Below are 15169 nucleotides of genomic sequence, written 5' to 3'. Positions count from 1 at the left end.
GACCTTCATCAGTCTGGATTTACCATATGGTTTACTTTCCAGGATTTTCAGGCATGACACTAAATGAGTAAGAATTTGCAAAATCGTTTATCTCTCAGGATTTGCAGGCATGACACTTCATATCTCAGAGTTTGCAGGATAATTCAGATTTCATTATTTGCAGGCATGACACTATCTCTCAGATTTTGCAGGATTTATCTTCCAGGATTTGCAGGCAGGGCACTTCATATCTCAGGGCTTGCAGGATAATTTAGCTTTCATCATTTGCAGGCATGACACTTTATCTCTCGGAATTTGCAGGATGATTTATCTTTCAGGATTTGCAGGCAGGACACTTCATATCTCAGGGCTTGCAGGATAATTTAGCTTTCATTATTCGCAGGCATGACACTTCATCTCTCAGAATTTGCAGGATGATTTATCTTTCAGGATTTGCAGGCAGGACACTTCATATCTCAGGGTTTGCAGGATAATTCGTCTTTCATTATTTGCAGGCATGGCACTTCATCTCTCAGAATTTGCAGGATGATATATCACTCAGAATTTCCAGACAGAACACTTCATTTTTCAGGATTTACCTTTCAGTATTTGCAGGCAGGACACATCATCTCTCAGGATTTGTAGGACGGGTTTTCTTTCAGAATTTCCTGTCAGGACAGTTCATCAGTCAAGATTAGCTAGATGATTTATCTTTCATTATTTGCAAACAGGACCTTCATCTGTCAGGATTTGCAGGATGATTTATCAATAAGAATTTGCAGGCAGGACACTTCATCCGTCAGGATTTGCAGGATATATTTTTTCATGGTTTACAGGCAGGACATTTTATATCCCAGAGTTTGCAGGATGATTTATCTTTCATTATTTGCAGATACGACACTTCATCTGTCAGGATTTCCAAGAAGATTTATCTTCCACATTATTTGCAAGCAAGACACAATCTCAGGATTTGCAGTATAATTCATCTTTTATATTAATTGCAGGCAAGACACTTCATCTGACATAATTTACTGGATGATTTATCTTTTATAATACTTGCAGGTAGGATATTTCATCTATCAAGACTTGCAGGATGATATATCTTTCATTATTTGCAGGCAGGACGCTTTACCTGTCAGGATTAGCTGATGATTTATCTTTCCTTATTTTTAAGAAGGACGCTTTACCTGTCAGGATTAGCTGGATGATTTATCTTTCCTTATTTTTAAGAAGGACACTTCATCTGTCAGGATTTGCTGGATGATATCTCTATCATTATTTGCAGGCAGGACACTTCGTCTGTCAGGGTTTGCAGAATAATATATCTTTCATTATTTGCAGGCAGGGCGCTTTACCTGTCAGGATTAGCTGGATGATTTACCTTTCCTTATTTGTAGGCAGGATACTTCATCTGTTAGGATTTGCTGGATGGTTTATCTTTCATTATTTTCAGGCAGGGCACTACATCTGTCAGGATTTGCTTGATTTATCTTTCATTATTTGCAGGCAGGAAACTTCATCTGACCGGATTTCCTGGATGATTTATCTTTCATTATTTGCAGGCAGGAAACTTCATCTGTCCGGATTTCCTGGATGATTTATCTTTCATTATTTGCAGGCAGGACACTTCACCTGTCAGGAGTTGCTGGATGATTTATCTTTCATTATTTGCAGGCAGGACACTTCATCTGACCGGATTTCCTGGATGATTTATCTTTCATTATTTGCAGGCAGGAAACTTCATCTGACCAGATTTCCTGGATGATTTATCTTTCATTATTTGCAGGCAGGACACTTCATCTGACCGGATTTCCTGGATGATTTATCTTTCATTATTTGCAGGCAGGAAACTTCATCTGACCGGATTTCCTGGATGATTTATCTTTCATTATTTGCAGGCAGGAAACTTCATCTGTCCGGATTTCCTGGATGATTTATCTTTCATTATTTGCAGGCAGGACACTTCACCTGTCAGGAGTTGCTGGATGATTTATCTTTCATTATTTGCAGGCAGGACACTTCATCTGACCGGATTTCCTGGATGATTTATCTTTCATTATTTGCAGGCAGGACACTTCATCTGACCGGATTTCCTGGATGATTTATCTTTCATTATTTGCAGGCAGGACACTTCATCTGACCGGATTTCCTGGATGATTTATCTTTCATTATTTGCAGGCAGGACACTTCATCTGACCAGATTTCCTGGATGATTTATCTTTCATTATTTGCAGGCAGGACACTTCATCTGACCGGATTTCCTGGATGATTTATCTTTCATTATTTGCAGGCAGGAAACTTCATCTGACCGGATTTCCTGGATGATTTATCTTTCATTATTTGCAGGCAGGAAACTTCATCTGACCGGATTTCCTGGATGATTTATCTTTCATTATTTGCAGGCAGGACACTTCATCTGACCGGATTTCCTGGATGATTTATCTTTCATTATTTGCAGGCAGGAAACTTCATCTGTCCGGATTTCCTGGATGATTTATCTTTCATTATTTGCAGGCAGGACACTTCACCTGTCAGGAGTTGCTGGATGATTTATCTTTCATTATTTGCAGGCAGGACACTTCATCTGACCGGATTTCCTGGATGATTTATCTTTCATTATTTGCAGGCAGGACACTTCATCTGACCGGATTTCCTGGATGATTTATCTTTCATTATTTGCAGGCAGGACACTTCATCTGACCGGATTTCCTGGATGATTTATCTTTCATTATTTGCAGGCAGGAAACTTCATCTGACCGGATTTCCTGGATGATTTATCTTTCATTATTTGCAGGCAGGACACTTCACCTGTCAGGAGTTGCTGGGTGATTTATCTTTCATTATTTGCAGGCAGGACACTTCACCTGTCAGGAGTTGCTTGATGGTTTATCTTTCATTATTTTCAGGCAAGGCACTACAGGTCAGGATTTGCTAGATGATTTGTCTTTCATTATTTGCAGGCAGGATACTTCACCTATCAGGACTAGCTGGATGATTTATCTTTCATTATTTGCAGGCAGGAAACTTCATCTGTCAGTATTTGCTGGATGATTTGTCTTTCATTATTTGCAGGCAGGACACTTCAGACAGGATTTACAGGGTAATTCATCTTTAAGGCTTTGCTGACAGGACACTTCATAAGTCTATATTTGCAGAATGATTCATCTCTCAGGATTTACATGCAGGAGACTTCATCAGTCAGGATTTGCAGGGTATTCCATCTTTTATCATTAGCAGGCAGGACACTCCATCTGTCAGGATCTACAGGATAATTCATCTTTCAGGATTTGCATGCAGGAGACTTCATCAGTCAGGATTTGCAGGGTATTTCATCTTTTATTATTTGCAGGCAGGACACTTCATCTGTCAGGATCTACAGGATAATTCATCTTTCAGTATTTATATGCAGGGCACTTCATCAGTCAGGATTTACAGGATAATTCATCTTCAAGGATTTGCTAGCAGGACACTTCATCAGTAAGGATTTGCAGGGTGATTCATCTTTTAATTTGCACATATTACTAATTTTCCATAGTTTGCAGTAGCTGAATGACTGTCAAGATCAAATGCAAAAAGCTTATATTAATCGATTCTTAGAGATTTGCAAACTAGCTGGTTGGATTAGGATAAGACGACTCGATGATCCGGATATAAGAGCAGTTGGCCTCTCTGGAGAATTCTTCATGGATTGTCGATATGTTGGCTGGATAAAGTTCTTGTAAGCCTTGATTTTGAGTTCCTCCTCTGTTCGTAGATTATGCTTCTACAGCAAGGTCAAAATCATAGTCTTTGACGATCCTCTCCACTCAAAATATAATGATAAGAGACCAGGTAAATATCGAAACAATATCCCTGAAACAAAAAACAAAAAAAGAAAACTAGAATTATTATTATAACTTTAATATATAAAATTAATGTACTGGTTCACTATTAAATCCTAAGTAGGTGTGCATCATTATTAAATTTCTTTCAATAAAGTTCAAACTTGCAGCAAATGTTTTCATGTTGAACAGGCTGACATAAGTCAGTCTCTCTCTCTCTCTCTCTCTCTCTCTCTCTCTCTCTCTCTCTCTCTCTCTCTCTCTCTCTCTCATATATATATATATATATATATATATATATATATATATATATATATATATATATATATATATATATATATATATATATATATATATATATATATATATATATATATATATATATAGAAATATCTGTTTCAAAGTTAATGCTTATTAAATATTTCATTTTAATTGTTCATTACTTCTTATAGTTTATTTATTTCCTTATTTCCTTTCCCCACAGGGCTATTTTTCCTTGTTGGAACCCTTAGGCTTAGAGCATCTTGCTTTTCCAACTAGGGTTGTAGCTTAGCTAGTAATAACAAAAATAACAACTAGTCTACCAAATAGTTCATCAATACACAGACTACAAAATCCTCCCCCAGCCCCCAATTAGCCGCAGGATTTAGAATCGAATCCTTTTAACTTCATATCAAAAGTTACAAAATAATCCTCCATCTAATGGAAATCATCATAGTAAAATATCTTCTTGCACATTCTATCTCTCATCGAAGCAAAGACTTGATTGGCAACAACAACGGTGAGCCACATGTCCGTCCCTAATTTCCACTAGGTTTATTCAGCTGAAACTCCCCAATGCATTACTGTACATACTTATCTCATTTCGATTTATGATTCTAAACACTTGATAAAAATAAAACAACGTCCCAATTCAGGAAATGTGTCAAAATAGTATTCTAATTTAAGATTTAAAGGTTCCCTCAAATATAAGTTCAGAGTAAAAGTATAACATTTCACACACCTATGCCATGTTTAGATTACATTCAGTATATCCTCACTGTCATAGGGTGCATTCTCCCAAGAAATTACATTAAAAGGATACAATTGTGTATCCTATATTCTCATTCAGAAGCCTTACCCTGAATTTGAGTTACATTGTCTCATGAATATCAAAGACTGTGAGGGCACGAATGAGAGAAAATAATATGTACATAAAACAGATTCGGCGATGCGAAATCGTAAAAGGTGATCCCTTTAAGAGACCAATGTCATCTCTCAAGACATGCATAATAAAAATGTTCTAAGTATTTTACTTTGCACATTAGAATTGTCCATAACTAAATTATTTCAAACTCAGAAATATCCACAACTATTTTTAGTGTACTCACGTGTCATTTTGTCAAGGACTATTCTCCACTGTTGGTCAGAAAAGTCGCAACAGGGATGCCAGGATGCCAGAAAACTCCACTCAAAGTCACAACAGAGAGAGAGAGAGATGTTCTTTATAGTCAGCAGATTGTGGAGTCATTTCTGAGTCAGACAACAACACCTGTATCAAATCAAATGATTAAATTATTTCGCAATACTGAAAAATTATTTAACATTCATTATCATCTTGAGGTTTCATATCTTATCACTTTTTATACACTTATATATCCTCTGACTATTTCCTTAATACGTCATTTTTTGTAGTGGCTGCATATAATACATATTAGAGTTAAATATATCAAATTTCTAACACGACTAAAACTTGTAAAATTCTCATAATTATAGTCATTATTTCTTCAGAATATGTATGCTAATGTGTATGAAAAACTATGCTCCCTCTTTGCATTTTCAAGACTTGTTTCCAATATTAGGTGATTTCATACTCTTAAACTAGAGGGGCACTTTGTGAGCGCAGATTTCCGTCGCGACAGCTTATTTCTCAGCCTTTTGCTCGGCCATGACCTTTGACCTTAGCATATTACTGGCGTGGATTTCCATACACTCAAATGTGAACCAAGTTTGAAGTCTCTGCGATAACGGTGTTCAAACTTATGGCTGATTACGTGAATTGGACATTTTGCTTGACAGTGACCTTGACATAGGACATTAACCTTCCAAAATTCAATCATTTCCAGCTTTCTACAAAACAGTTAATCAATGCAAGTTGCATTACTCTAGGACATTGACCTTCCAAAATTCAATCATTTCCAGCTTTCTAAAAAACAGTTAATCAATGCAAGTTGCATTACTCTAAGATTAAAATTGTGGCCAGGAAGCTGTTTTCAAATAGGGAGTAAAACACCCTCAGTCCAACTTAGTTGGCGGAGGTAATAATGATCACGAAATTATGTGAATACTTACATCTTACTTAGAAATGTTAGGCTCCATTTGTGTCAGCTAATTTTATTCGATTAAAACTAATTTCCCGCATATAATACTCAGCAGACAGCATCAATATATCCATTTCAGACAATTCAGTGAACCTGAAAAAAAAGAAACAAATGTAATTGATTCGATATTATAACTGTAGTCCATCCATCCATATACCAAAGGCACTTCCCCCAATTTTGGGGGGTAGCCGACATCAACAAGAACAAAACAAAAAAAGGGGACCTCTACTCTCTATGTTCCTCCAGCCTAACCAGGGACTCAGCCGAGTTCAGCTGGTACTGCTAGGGTGCCACAGCCCAACCTCCCACATTTCCACCACAGATGAAGCTTCATACTGCTGAGTCCCCTACTGCTGCTACCTCCGCGGTCATCTAAGGCACCGGAGGAAGCAGCAGGGCCTACCGGAACTGCGTCACAATCGCTCGCCATTCATTCCTATTTCTAGCACGCTCTCTTGCCTCTCTCACATCTATCCTCCTATCACCCAGAGCTTTCTTCACACCATCCATCCACCCAAACCTTGGCCTTCCTCTTGTACTTCTCCCATCAACTCTTGCATTCATCACCTTCTTTAGCAGACAGCCATTCTCCATTCTCTCAACATGGCCAAACCACCTCAACACATTCATATCCACTCTAGCTGCTAACTCATTTCTTACACCCGTTCTCACCCTCACCACCTCGTTCCTGACCCTATCTACTCGAGATACACCAGCCATACTCCTCAGACACTTCATCTCAAACACATTCAATTTCTGTCTCTCCATCACTTTCATTCCCCACAACTCCGATCCATACATCACAGCATAACTGTAGTAATTACTTTAAAAACTTTGCTTCCAGGTCTATGATCTCTGATGCTAGAAAAATATTTTATGGTTATAAAATCAAAAGTACCATGATTATAAAATCAGATGTGACGGGGTTATAAAAATAGACGTGATATGATTATAAAATCATATGTGATATGGCTATGGTATCAGATGTGATTTGGTTAAATACCGTAATTCGATGGGACAGTTATGATATCAAATGTGATGTCATTACAGTATAAAATCAAAAGTGATGCGATTATATAATCAAATGTGAAGTGATAAATCAGATGTGGCGTGGTTATAAAATAATTTGTACTATGGTTATAAAATCAGATAAGTCGTGGTTATATAATCAAATGTCACATGGTTATAAAATCAGATGTGATGTGGTTATAAAATCAGATGTGATGTGGTTATAAAATCAGATGTGACTTATAAAATCAGATGTGCTGTGATTATAAAATTAAGGGTGATGTAATTACAAAATCAGATGTGACGGGGTTATAAAATCAGATGGACCATGGTTTAGAAATCACGTGTGACGTAGTATTAATCATATGTACCACCGTTATAAAATCAGATGTGACAAGGTTATAAAATTAGATATACCGCGATTATAAAATGCGATGTGAAAGTGACATGTTTATAAAATCCGATGTGAAAGTGACGTGGTTGTGAAATCCGATGTGAAAGTGACGTGGTTGTGAAATCCGATGTGAAAGTGATGTGGTTGTGAAATCCGATGTGAAAGTGACGTGGTTGTGAAATCCGATGTGAAAGTGACGTGGTTGTGAAATCCGATGTGAAAGTGACGTGGTTGTGAAATCCGATGTGAAAGTGACGTGGTTGTGAAATCCGATGTGAAAGTGACGTGGTTGTGAAATCCGATGTGGAAGTGACGTGGTTGTGAAATCCGATGTGGAAGTGACGTGGTTGTGAAATCCGATGTGGAAGTGACGTGGTTATAAAATCCGATGTGGAAGTGACGTGGTTATAAAATCCGATGTGGAAGTGACGTGGTTATGAAATCCGATGTGAAAATACGATGTGAAAGTGACGTCGTTATAAAATCCGATGTGAAAATGACATGTTTATAAAATCCGATGTGAAAGTAATGTGGTTATAAAATCCGATGTGAAACTAATGTGGTTATAAAATCCGAAGTGAAAGTAACGTGGTTATAAAATCCGAAGTGAAAGTAACGTGGTTATAAAATCCGATGTGAAAGTGACATGTTTATAAAATCTGATGTGAAAGTGACGTGTTTATAAAATCAGAGGTGAAAGTAAGTTATAAAATCTGAAGTGAAAGTAACGTGGTTATGAAATCAGAAGTGAAAGTAACGTGGTTATAAAATCCGATGTGAAAGTGACATGTTTATAAAATCTGTTGTGAACGTAACGTGGTTATAAAATCCGATGTGAAAGTGACGTGGTTATAAAATCCGATGTGAAAGTGAGGAGTTTATAAAATCAGATGTGAACGTGATGAGTTTATGAAATCCGATGTGAAAGTGACATCACTTTCACATTGGATTTTATAAACATGTCACTTTCACATCGGATTTTATAAACTCATCACGTTCACATCTGATTTTATAAACTCGTCACTTTCACATCGGATTTTATAAACATGTCACTTTCACATCGGATTTTATAAACATGTCACTTTCACATCGGATTTTATAAACATGTCACTTTCACATCGGATTTTATAAACATGTCACTTCCACGTCGGATTTTATAATCATGTCACTTTCACATCATAAAATGACATGTTTATAAAATCCGATGTGAAAGTGACGTGGTTATAAAACGAGATGTGAAAGTGACGTGTTTATAAAATCAGAAGTGAAAGTAACGTGGTAATAAAATCCGAATTGAAAGTAATGTGGTTATAAAATCCAATGTGAAAGTGACGTGTTTATAAAATCCGATGTGAAAGTGATGTCACTTTCACATCGGATTCCATAAACTCATCACGTTCACATCTGATTTTATAAACTCGTCACTTTCACATTGGATTTTATAATCATGTCACTTTCACATCAGATTTTATAACCACGTTACTTTCACCTATGATTTTAAAACCAAGTTACTTTCACCTATGATTTTATAACCACATCACTTTCACATCGGATTTTATAAACATGTCACTTTCACATCAGATTTTATAATCATGTCACTTTCACATCGAAAGTGACATGTTTATAAAATCCGATGTGAAAGTGACGTGGTTATAAAATGAGATGTGAAAGTGACGTGTTTATAAAATCAGAGGTGAAAGTAACGTGGTTATAAAATCAGAAGTGAAAGTAATGTGGTTATAAAATCCAATGTGAAAGTGACATGATTATAAAATCCAATGTGAAAGTGACGAGTTTATAAAATTAGTTGTCAACGTGATGAGTTTATAAAATCCGATGTGAAAGTGACATCACTTTCAAACATGTCACTTTCACATCGGATTTTATAAACTCATCACGTTCATATCTGATTTTATAAACTCATCACTTTCACATCAGATTTTATAACCATATCACTTTCACATCGAATTTTATAAACATGTCACTTTCACATCGGAAAGTGACATGTTTATAAAATCCGATGTGAAAGTGACGTGGTTATAAAATCCGATGTGAAAGTGACGTGGTTATAAAATCCGATGTGAAAGTAACGTGGTTATAAAATCCGATGTGAAAGTGACGAGTTTATAAAATCAGATGTGAACGCGATGAGTTTATAAAATCCGATGTGAAAGTGACATCACTTTCACATTGGATTTTATAAACATGTCACTTTCACATCGGATTTTATAAACTCATCACGTTCACATCTAATTTTATAAACTCGTCACTTTCACATCGGATTTTAAACCACGTCACTTTCAGATCTGATTTTATAACCATGTTACGTTCACAACAGATTTTATAAACATGTCACTTTCACATCGGATTTTATAACCACATTACTTTCACTTCGGATTTTAACCCTTTAACCCCCAGGCTATTTGGAAATTTCCAACCCATAACCCAGGGGGTTATTTTTTTCCCAGCACATTTTGCAGTATATTTTTTTAAATTGCTCTAACAGCCTTAATTTTTGTCATAGGGAGGTCAGATTTGTCTCATTCTCTTGGAAAATGCCTGAATTTTCGAATAAAGTTATCAAAAAAATAAAAAAAAAACAATTTTTATGGCATTTGTTTGCAAGGCCGTACCGGTACGTTCATGGGGATAAACGGATGGCTTTTGTGAAACGTACCAGTAAGTCTTTTGGAGGTAAAAGGGTAAAAAATTCGTCACTTTCACATCGGATTTTATAACCACGTCACTTTCACATCAGATTTTATAACCACGTCACTTTCACATCAGATTTTATAATCATGTTACTTTCACGTCGGATTTTATAAACATCACTTTAACATCGGATTTTATGAAAGTGTTTAAAATATCCAAAGTGAAAGTAACGTGGTTATAAAATCCGATGTAAAAGTGACGAGTTTTTAACACTTTTACCGCCAAAGGACTTACTGGTACGTTTCACAAAAGCCATCCCTTTACTCCCATGGATGTACCGGTAGGTCCTTGCAAAAAAATGCCATAACATTTTTTTTCATATTTTTTATATTTTTTTTCAAAAATTCAGGCATTTTTCAAGAGAATGAGACCAACCTGACCTCTCTATGACAAAAATAAAGGCTATTAGTGCATTTTAAGAAATATATACTATATACTGCAAAATGTACTGGGAAAGAAATAACCCCCTGGGGGTTAAGGGTTGGAAATTTCCAAATAGCGTGGAGGTAAGAGGGTTGAAATCAGATGTGAATGTGATGTGGTTATAAAATCCAATAAGAGGGTGACATGCATATAAAATCTGATGTGAATGTAACTTGGTTGTAAAATCCGATGTGAAAGTGACGTGGTTGTAAAATCGATGTGAAAGTGATGAGTTTATAAACCAGATGTGAACGTGATGTGGTTATAAAATCCGATGTGAAAGTAACGTGGTTATAAAATCCGATGTGAAAGTGACGTGTTTATAAAATCCGATGTGAAAGTGACGTGTTTATAAAATCCGATGTGAAAGTAGCGTGGTTATAAAATCCGAAGTGAAAGTAACGTGGTTATAAAATACGAAGTGAAAGTGACGTGTTTATAGAATATGATGTGAGTGACGTATTTATAAAATCCGATGTGAAAGTGACGTGTTTATAAAATCCGAAGTGAAAGTAATGTGGTTATAAAATCCGAAGTGAAAGTAATGTGGTTATAAAATCCGAAGTGAAAGTGACGTGGTTATAAAATCCGAAGTGAAAGTGACGTGTTTATAAAATCTGATGTGAATGTAACATGGTTATAAAATCCGATGTGAAAGTGATGTGGTTATAAACTTCCATGTGAAAGACTAGAGTTTATAAAATAAGATGTGAACGTAATGTGGTTATAAAATCCGATGTGAATGTGAAGTGTTTATAAAATCTAATGTGAAAGTAACGTGGTTATAAAATCCGAAGTGAAAGTAACGTGGTTATAAAATCCAGTGTGAAAGTAACGTGTTTATAAAATCCGATGTGGAAGTGACATGGTTATAAAATCCGATGTGAAAGGGACGAGTTTATAAAATCAGATGTGAGCGTGATGTGGTTATAAAATCCGTTGTGAAAGTAACATGTATATAAAATCTGATGTGAACGTAATGTGGTTGTAAAATCCGATGTGAAAATGACGTGGTTATGAAATCTAGTGTGAAATTGACGTGGTTATGATATCCGATGTGAAAGTGACGTGGTTATAAAATCCGAAGTGAAAGTGATGTGGTTATAAAATCTGATGTGAAAATGATGTGTTTATAAAATCAGATGTGAAAGTGATGAATTTATAAAATCAGATGTGAACGTGATGTGGCTACGTAATCCGATGTGAAAGTGACTTATATAAAAAATCAGATGTGAAAATGATGAGTATCAAATTCAATGTGAAAGTGACATGTATATCAAATCCGATGTGAAAGTGACGTGGTTATAAAACCTATATGAAAGTGAATTGGTTATAAAATCCGATGTGAAAGTGACGTGGTTATAAAATCCGATGTGAAAGTGACGTGTTTATAAAATCTGATATGAAAGTGACGTGTTCATAAAATCCGATGTGAAAGTGACGTGTTTATAAAATCCAGTGTGAAAGTAACGTGGTTATAAAATCCGATGTGCAAGTGCCATGTTTATGAAATCTGATGTCAACATAACGTGGTTATAAAATCCAATGTGAAAGTGACATGGTTATATTATCCAATGTGAAAGTGAAGTTTATAAAATCAGATATGAACAAAAATCAGATGTGAAAGTGCCGAGGTTATAAAATCCGATGTGAAAGTGCCGAGGTTATAAAATCCGATGTGAAAGTGACGTGGTTATGAAATCCGATGTGAAAGTGACGTGGTTATGAAATACGATGTGAAAGTGACGTGGTTATGAAATACGATGTGAAAGTGACGTGGTTATGAAATCTGATGTGAAAGTGACGCGGTTATTAAATCCAAAGCGAGAGTAACGTGGTTATAAAATCCGACGTGAAAGTGACGTGTTTATAAAATCCGACGTGAAAGTAACGTTGTTATATAATCCGAAGTGAAAGTAACGTGGTTATAAAATACGGTGAAAGTAACGTGGTTATAGAACCTGATGTGAAAGTAACGTGGTTATAAAACCTGATGTGAAAGTAATATGGTTATAATATCCGATGTGAAAGTGACGTGGTTATAAAATCCGATGTGAAAGTGACGTGTTTATAAAATCCCATGTGAAAGTGAAGTGGTTATAAAATCCAATGTGAAAGTGACGTGTTTATAAAATCCCATGTGAAAGTGACGTGTTTATAAAATCCCATGTGAAAGTGACGTGGTTATAAAATCCGATGTGAAAGTTACATGTTTATAAAATACGATGTGAAAGTGACGTGGTTATAAAATACGATGTGAAAGTGACGTGGTTATAAAATCCAATGTGAAAATGACAAGTTTATGAAGTCAGATGTGAATGTGATGTGGTTATAAAATCCGATGTGGAAGCGACGTGCTTATAAAATCCGATGTGAAAGTAACGTGGTTATAAAATCCAAAGTGAAAGTAACGTGGTTATAAAATCAAAGTGAAAGTAACGTGGTTATAAAATCCAAAGTGAAAGTAACGTGGTTATAAAATCCAAAGTGAAAGTAACGTGGTTATAAAATCCGATTTGAAAGTAACGTGGTTATAAAATCCGACGTGAAAGTGACATGGTTATAGAATCCGACGTGAAAGTGACTAGTTTATAAAATCAGATGTGAACGTGACATGGTTATAAAATCCGATGTGAAAGTGACATGTATATAAAATCTAATGTGAACGTAACGTGGTTGTAAAATCCAATGTGAAAGTGACGTGGTTATAAAATCCGAAGTGAAAGTAACGTGCTTATAAACTCCGACGTGAAAGTAACGTGGTTATAAAATCCAAACTGAAAGTAAGTGGTTATAAATTCCGATTTGAAAGTAACGTGGTTATAAAATCCGATGTGAAGGTAATGTGGTTATAAAATCCGATGTGAAAGTGGCATGTATATAAAATCTGATGTGAACGTAACGTGGTTTTAAAAGCCAATGTGACAGTAACGCGGTTATGCAATCCGATATGAAAGTGACGTGGTTATAAAATCCGAAGTGAAAGTAACGTGGTTATAAAATCCGATGTGAAAGTGACATGTTTATAAAATCTGATGTGAAAGAGACATGTTTATAAAATCCGGTGTGAAAGTGACGCGGTTATAAAATATGAAGTGAAAGTAACGTGGTTATAAAATCCGATATGAGAGTGATGTGTTTATAAAATCTGATGTGAACGTAACGTGTTTATAAAATCCGATGTGAAATTGACGTGGTTATAAAATCCGATGTGAAAGTGACGTGTTTATAAAATCCGACGTGAAAGTAACGTGGTTAAAAAATCCGACGTGAAAGTAACGTGGTTATAAAATCCGATGTGAAAGTAATGTGGTTATAAAATCCGAAGTGAAAGTAATGTGGTTATAAAATCCGAAGTGAAAGTAAGTGGTTATAAATTCCGATTTGAAAGTAACGTGGTTATAAAATCCAATGTGAAGGTAATGTGGTTATAAAATCCGATATGAAAGTGGCATGTATATAAAATCTGATGTGAACGTAACGTGGTTTTAAAAGCCGATGTGAAAGTAACGCGGTTATGCAATCAGATATGAAAGTGACGTGGTTATAAAATCCGAAGTGAAAGTAACGTGGTTATAAAATCCGATGTGAAAGTGACATTTTTATAAAATCTGATGTGAAAGAGACATGTTTATAAAATCCGGTGTGATAGTGACGCGGTTATAAAATCTGAAGTGAAAGTAACGTGGTTATAAAATCCGATGTGAAAGTGATGTTTATAAAATCTGATGTGAACGTAACGTGTTTATAAAATCCGATGTAAAATTGACGTGGTTATAAAATCCGATGTGAAAGTGACGTGTTTATAAAATCCGACGTGAGAGTAACGTGGTTATAAAATCCGACGTGAAAGTAACGTGGTTATAAAATCCGAAGTGAAAGTAACGTGGTTATAAAATCCAAAGTGAAAGTAACGTGGTTATAAAATCCGAAGTGAAAGTAACGTGGTTATAAAATCTGATGTGAAAGTAACGTGGTTATGAAATCCGATTTGAAAGTAACATGGTTATGAAATACGATGTAAAAGTAACGTAGTTATGAAATCCGATGTGAAAGTAACGTGGTTATGAAATCCGATGTGAAAGTAACGTGGTTATGAAATACGATGTGAAAGTAAAGTGGTTATAAATCCGATGTGAAAGTAACGTGGTTATGAAATCCGATGTGAAAGTAACGTGGTTATGAAATCCGATGTGAAAGTAACGTGGTTATGAAATCCGATGTGAAAGTAACGTGGTTATGAAATCCGATGTGAAAGTAACGTGGTTATGAAATCCGATGTGAAAGTAAAGTGGTTATAAATCCGATGTGAAAGTGACGTGGTTATTAAATCCGATGTGAAAGTGACATGTTTATAAAATCTGATGTGAACGTAACGTGGTTATAAAATCCGATGTGAAAGTGACGTGGTTATAAAATCCGAAGTGAAAGTAAAGAGTTTATAAAATCAGATGTGAACTTGATGTGGTTAT

At 35.6% G+C, this 15169-nt stretch overlaps 1 long non-coding RNA gene across 2 annotated transcripts in view; it reads right to left on the bottom strand.

Moving 5' to 3' along the window:
- Positions 1 to 2657: 2657 nt before the first annotated feature.
- Positions 2658 to 15169, bottom strand: part of LOC137622059 (uncharacterized) — a 28846-nt gene continuing 16334 nt past the window's right edge. Inside the window, exons 2-4 of one of the 2 annotated variants that reach the window (XR_011040341.1) lie at positions 6132 to 6253; positions 5171 to 5331; positions 2658 to 3831 (exon numbers count right to left, since the gene is read on the bottom strand). This is a non-coding gene — a long non-coding RNA (uncharacterized lncRNA). The remainder of the gene's footprint in view (positions 3832 to 5170; positions 5332 to 6131; positions 6254 to 15169) is intronic. The other variant, XR_011040340.1, reaches the window with a different exon arrangement.

The sequence above is a fragment of the Palaemon carinicauda genome, chromosome 28 (genome assembly GCF_036898095.1).
Source record: "Palaemon carinicauda isolate YSFRI2023 chromosome 28, ASM3689809v2, whole genome shotgun sequence".
Taxonomy (NCBI): domain Eukaryota; kingdom Metazoa; phylum Arthropoda; class Malacostraca; order Decapoda; family Palaemonidae; genus Palaemon; species Palaemon carinicauda.
This window is presented reverse-complemented; position numbering and strand designations above follow the sequence as displayed.